The following is a 7,216-nucleotide window of genomic DNA, read 5'->3' as shown; positions in this document are numbered from 1 at the left end:
AAGCCCTGATCTTTGGACTGGGTAAGAGTGGTCTGCTTAATTCAGGCACTCTGTTCATCACCACCCCCTTTTCTGAAACACCTTTTTACAGAGCAGCCCACAGAGGAGAATTCTGTCCCCATCGTAGCAAGTAGAGGGGGGAGCAAAAGGACAAATAAACCTAAAACAGACTTAAAACTTACCATTCCCTAAAAGTGCTTCCATCATTCTTTAGCACCCTGCTAGGTAGTGTCACGCTCCAGTAAAGCCATAGAATGTACCCATATAAAGAAAATCAGAAGTTGTTCTAAAAACTGTCTAACAATGTGTTTTTTTCAAGCAAACAAACAACCCACGGCTCTTATGATTTAACCACATGTTCACCTTCATAGCAGCAGCTGCCTGCACTTCAGCTGAAGCACCCAAAAGAAATTCCGATCACAGCCTTCAAAAGGACTTCTACATGCCAACCACTCAAGAGCACAGACTACAAATTGACTTTACAGATGTTTTTTGATAACTAACTCTCTTTTTTGCTGTTCACGAAGACAAGGCACCTCTGGATGCCCAGACAACAGACATCTTTCCCGAATACCATCCTACAGCCTACAAATGTTTTTTTAAAGTTATGTACCCCTGTATTTCTGCAAAAATTCTGCTTAGCCAGTGTGCTTGCATGCCCCATCAATCCCCAAAATATGCCTAGTCCCATGAAACCTGCTTTGAAATTCTTACAACATATGCTCAAAGACCTCTGCACCTCACATGCACATACACTGAACCCATTGCTAGCATCAATCAATCAATCAATCAATACATTTGTAGAGCGCGCTACTCACCCGTGAGGGTCTCAAGGCGCTGTAGGGAGGGGGGGTGCCGGTATTGCTCGAATAGCCAGGTCTTGAGGTGTTTCCTGAAGGTGAGATGGTCCTGGGTCAGTCGTAGGTGTGCGGGGAGGGAGTTCCATGTCTTGGCTGCCAGGTAGGAGAACAATCTTCCTCCGGTGGTGGTTCTGCGAATCCGTGCGACGGTGGCGAGGGCGAGGCTAGTGGACCGGAGCTGGCAGGTGGGGGTGTAGAACGAGAGGCCGTTGTTGAGGTATTCGGGGCCCATGTTGTGGAGCGCTTTGTGTGCGTGGGTGAGCAGCCTGAACGTGATCCTCTTGCTGACGGGGAGCCAGTGCAGGTTTCTCAGGTGGGCGGATATGTGGCTGTGGCGAGGGATATCGAGGATGAGTCATGCGGAGGCTTTCTGTATGCGCTGTAGGCGTTTCTGCAGTTTGGCTGTGGTTCCTGCGTACAGGGCGTTCCCGTAGTCTAGTCAGCTGGTGACGAGGGCCTGGGTGACCGTCTTTCTGGTTTCGATGGGGATCCACCGGAAGATCTTTCGGAGCATGCGCAGGTTGTTGAAGCAAGAGGACGAGACTGCGTTGACTTGCTTGGTCATTGTGAGGGAGGAGTCCAAGATGAATCCCAGGTTGCGTGCGTGGTCCGTGGGTGTTGGTGCGGTGCCCAGCGTCGTGGGCCACCAGGAGTCGTCCCAGGCAGATGGGGATTGTCCGAGGATGAGGACCTCCGTCTTGTCCGAGTTGAGCTTCAGACGGCTGTGCTTCATCCATTCTGCGACATCTTTCATTCCATCCTGGAAGTTGGTTTTGGCGGTGAATGGGTCTTTGGTGAGGGAGAGTATCAATTGGGTGTCGTCGGCGGAGGAGATGATGTTGATGTTGTGTTTGCGTGCGATGGTGGCGAGGGGGCTCATGTCCATATTGAAGAGGGTTGGGCTGAGTGAGGAGCCTTGGGGTACGCCCCAGATCATCTTGGTGGCCTCGGAGCGGAAGGGAGGGGGGTGGACTCTCTGGGTTCTGTCGGAGAGGAACGATGTGATCCAGTCCAGGGCCTTTCCTTGGATCCCAGTGTTGTAGAGGCGGGTTATTAGGGTGCGGTGGCAGACGGTATCAAAGGCTGCCGAGAGGTCCAGGAGGATGAGAGCGGCTGTCTCTCTGTTGTCCATCAGGGTCCTGATGTCATCGGTGGCTACGATGAGGGCGGTCTCGGTGCTGTGGTTGGCTCGAAATCCGGACTGGGATGGGTCGAGCGAGTTGACAAATTTATACAAACAAATCAAAAATACGTGGAAAGAGCCAATTCAATACAAGAGCAAAAAAGCGTACGGCAGATATGTTTTTTGATCACATTCAATGTATATAATTAGCTCTTGCTGGGTTGCCGAGCTAATTATATACATTGAATGTGATCAAAAAACATATCTGCCGTACGCTTTTTTGCTCTTGTATTGAATTGGCTCTTTCCACGTATTTTTGATTTGTTTGTATAAATTTGTCTAATTGTTATGTTTATGGTTCAGCACTGTATTATTTGTGGGATGTTACACTTGAAATTTTTTTTCACAGAGTTTGTTAGTGTTATTGTGTTAATTTAGGTTAGTTTTAATTGTCAATAATTGTGTATGTTGTATTCTCTATCTGCCAAACAATTTTTTTTCGAAATAATCATTTAAAGAAAAAGGTATAAATAAAGATACCGGACCAAATTTAACGTCCATGTTTATTTGGTCCCTAAAAACTTAAGTGATTGAGTGAGGGGGCACAGTTTGTTGGTTTGCATTATATAGGGTCCAGCCCTCCCTCAGCCCCGCCAAGGACCTTTCTCCTTTTTGTGGGAAGATATGATGAGGGCATGGGTCGGAAGGGGAGCCAGAGTGGATGGTGTTCATGACATGGGTGGTGTCTTCAGTGCTGATGGGGGTCCATGCGCTGAGGTTGGTGGTGGGGGTCGTTGGTTTGGTGGCTGGAGGCGGAGTATGGGGCCCGAAGCTGTTGTGTATATCTACAATCTTGCGGTGGAAGAAAGTGGCGAGGGAGTTGCAGAGGTCTTGTGATGGTGTGAAGTCGTTGTTGCTGGCGTTGGGGTTGGAGAGCTCTTTGACGATGCTGAAGAGTTCCTTGCTGTTGTGGGTGTTGTTGTCCAGCCGCTCTTTGAACAATGTCCTTTTGGTGGTGCGGATCATCTGGTGGTATTCGCGGGTGGCGTTCTTGAGGGCTGTCATGTATTCTGATGTCCGTTTGTGGCGCCAAGCTTTTTCGAGGATTCGGCATGATTTCTTTGCGATTTTGAGGGCGTCTGTGAACCATGAGGTTTTTCTTTTGCTAGTCTTGGCTGGGGGTTTCTTTAGTGGAGCGAGGTCGTCGGCACAGTTGGTGATCCACTGTGCGAGATTGTGTGCTGCGTTGTTGGTGTCAGGGGTGTCGACAGGAGGGTTCTGGCTCAGCGATGTGGTCAGCTGGTCTGTGGTGACTTTGCTCCAGCATCTGCGGAGGATCTGTAGCATGTGGTGGTGGGATGTGGTTTTCTTGAAGGTGAAGTGGATGCAGCTGTGGTCGGTCCAGTGGAGTCCGGTGGAGTGGCTGAAGGAGACGTGGTTGCTGGCAGAGGAGATGGGGTCGAGCGTGTGGCCAGCGAGGTGGGTGGGCATGTTCACCAGTTGCTTGAGTCCGAGGTTGGCGAGGTTGTTGAGCAGGGTGGAGGTGTTGATGTCACTGTTTTTCTCCAGGTGGAAGTTCAGGTCCCCTAGGAGGATGTACTCTGGTGAGGCTAGGGCGTGCGGGCTGATGAAGTCGGCGATGGTTTTGCTGAATTGTGTCCGTGGGCCAGGGGGTCTGTAGATGAGCGTTCCTCTGAGGGTGGTCTGGGGGTCGGTGTGGATCTGGATGTGTAGGTGTTCGGCGGCGGTGAGTGTGTCTTCGGCGTTGGTCGTGATGCCGATGGTGTTCCTGTATACGATGGCGATTCCTCCTCCAGTTTTGTTGACGCAGTCCTTCCGGGTGATTTTGTAGCCGTCCGGGATGGCTATGGCGATGTCGGGGGCCGAGGAAGCGTTCATCCAGTTTTCCGTGAGGAAGACGACGTCTGGTGCTGTTGTATCAAGGAGTTCCCAGAGTTCGACGGCGTGTTTGAGGACGGAGCGGGTGTTGAAGAGGATGCACTTGAGGTGGTTGTTGTTATCGTTGCTGTGTTCGGTGGGCGGGGTGCAGGTTCGGAGGCAGGTGAATTTGCAGGCTTGGCAGGTGAAGGGTCCGTGGGTGCGCCTCAGGGTGGCTCGGTGGCAGGCGGCAGGTCGTCCGGTGTTGAGTGCGACGAGGGTGACGGTGTCGTATCTCAGTCGGGTGCCCAGGCCTCGGCTGGGGCCAGGGGTTCTGGCGCTGGGCGTGGTTCATGCACGGACAGGTGCCGACGGGCTTGCCTTTCGCATGCCAGCGGCACACCCGCTGCGCGCGGTCGCTGCACGGCCTCCATAAGAGGCGAAGTGGGAGGGAGGGGCAGCTAGGAGGCGGGAGCGGGGAGGCTAAAGTGCGGACAGGGGTACAGAAGGAAAAAGGGGGAGGGCCGCGGGGGAGCAGCGGCGGGAAGCGCGGAGCGGGGGGGAACAGAGGGACAGGGGCGCACAGGGAGCGCAAGAACCAAATAATAGGAACCAGTAAAAAATATAGACAGTACAGGAGCAACTACAATTTACGCAGCGGAATGCAAAGACCCGGGGCACACCAGCGGCGAACCCTCGTCAGCCCTCGGGTCCCAGAGGGTCGAGCGGCGTGGGGAGTGACCTGGGGTATAGTGCATTCAACATGCACTATACCTAGCACTCCTACAGAATACGTTATTAACACATGAACACTGTGGGCACTCAAACCATGAACAGGTCATGTTGCATATGCTTGCTGATACCCCATGCCCTAGGTGCAGACAGACTTTACTTACCCCAAGAGATATTCCCCCGAGAATGTGAAATGTCTCATCCACCTGTACCTCTGCAGGATTAGGGCAAAGAAACAACCCAGTAGAGTAGAACCACATAAAGCAGTAGTAAACATCTCCCGATACGAGGCCAATCCAACTGCACTGTACCTTTTTACTCAACTTAGCAACATTCAAACAGAGAATTAGAAAGGATGCACAAACAGGGCACTGTAGGGGAGGGCACTGTTTGGCCCGAGACTTTGTAGAAAAGAGGTTCATACAGACAAAAAAAATACCACTTCAGTGTGCAAACAAGTCCACCCCGCTTCTGTCTGTGGTCCCTAGATGGCCATTAACATATTTAAGGCTGCCTTTTTCAGTGACAAATGGAACCCAGGTATGGAATTCCAGTGTGGGGCCATCCACCTGGATAACACTAGGGGAAATGATTCCTATGGGAAAGGGTTGAGTTCCGGCACAGACAACCCATGCCAGGAAATCTAGAATACTGAGATAAATAGATACACATGGTTGGAAGGGAAGAGGCAACCCCTGAGTGTACGGAAACGTACACAGTATTCTTTGTGTTTCAGAGACAAAGGGCTGATACCGCTCAGAACCAATGTCAGCCATGCAGCAAAGTTGCACATACCTTGCATATGCTGCAATTGGGCACCTCTGCGAAAAATGGATTTTTACTGGCATTGTGGCAACTTTGCCTATGCCCAACTCATTCCCAGATGAGGGGGCTTCTGCGCCTTCATAACCATGCACACCCTAACCCTAGTCATCCCTGGAGAACATCTGTCTGAGTTGTTCCAATATCTGCTACAGAAGAAAACAACTCTGTTGCATCAGGCTTAATGATGAAGAACTATTTTGGTTGGGGTCAGAAACAAGGACTTTCCGAAAGAATTCAGACTGTTCAGAGACACTCCTATCAATGCAGGAGGGTCCATACATTTCTTTACTGTTCATACAAAAGCAAATGCCGCTGGTTACAAATGACCAGGTGGCAAATGTTGAAATGATTAATGATACTGAGCTCTGCCTTAATGCTGACAGGTAAGAACTGAGAGCTGTGCGCTTCATGGTGATGCAACCTCGGTATGTGTTGGACTTGATGACGGTAGGAGTCTGTGCAAAGATCGGTGCTTCCTGTTGTACTTTTAGTCCTGGGAATTATCTTTATATGGAACTCTCGCTCCTACCATCCAAGCACTGCATCGTACAAATGGACATGAAGGATAAGTGGGGTGCTCCTGAGCAGGAGTGATTTCATTGTCTCTTCGCCTGGCTCCCTCTATGGATGACCAGACTGTGCACATCACTGCTTCCTGTTGTAATGTTGTTACTATTACTGTGTGGTCTCCTACAAGTGGGGACTTCCAGCTGTAAAAAGACAGCCTGCAAACTAGGTAATATGCAAATAGCTAGGGAACAGATAGCAGACACCACAGCAACACACATCATTTCAAATAATGTTGACTGTCATTACGTACGAGGAAAATGATTTTGTTGAAAATTCAACTAGAGGGGGTAGTGTTGAGATCGATAAATACAATAGCAATACACACCCTGATGTATGCACGCATAGCAGCAGCAGTACCAATCAATGAAATATCAATGTACCTGAATCCTATGCATGCGTAGTGATGTCAATACCAGTAAATCCAATGTTGATGTACACTGTGACTTTTGCATGCATAATAACATCAATATCAGTGAATGCAATGTTGATGTACAATGTGACAACTGTATGTAATAATGAGAATATAGGTAAATATGATATCACTGACCACCATGTTACACGTGCACGCACTCACAAACTTGTATCATTGCTGTTGGATTCATCCGAGATGACCTCCCCATCAACTCCAAGTCAGAGATACGTGGTCAGACAGGCCCTGCGACCCAAACCCAAGCTTACCTATTTGACAGGTCACAAGTTGGGTTACACTTAGCCCAAAGTCAAACGTGCACACAGTGAAAATACTGATCAATCCCACAGATAGGGAGTCAAACCACAAAAATGACCAAGGAGATTGGCCCAAATAAAACATGTTTAACCAAAGGCATGCATTCCTAAAATACTACAAAATTAGATGCCACATGTATTTAGGAACACTCAGCCAATCGGGACGTGACATGTACAGCACATGGGGTGATCATCCCTTCACCACACCGAACATCTAGACATGCACACACTGGCCCACACTAGCTCTCCCCGAGGTCAAGAGCCATCTGTGTCCCCCTTATCAGATGGTTGTACTTGTTGTTGATGACTATGACGCTTTTAAAAGAATGTCAAAGTGTTTTATTGTACCCACAAAATGTACATATGTGAGGCCAAAACGTCTGTACTCTGTGACTGTCTTCAGTCATGCCACTTTCAATACTCTCCCAGCCGCTGCATTTAATTAAACCACCTTTTTCCTGTTTTGCCAAATGCCTCTTGCCTTTTCATTATTTAAGGTAAA

This window comes from Lissotriton helveticus, chromosome 8 (assembly GCF_964261635.1).
Source record: "Lissotriton helveticus chromosome 8, aLisHel1.1, whole genome shotgun sequence".
Taxonomy (NCBI): Eukaryota; Metazoa; Chordata; class Amphibia; order Caudata; family Salamandridae; genus Lissotriton; species Lissotriton helveticus.
Note: the sequence above shows the minus strand (reverse complement) of the source record.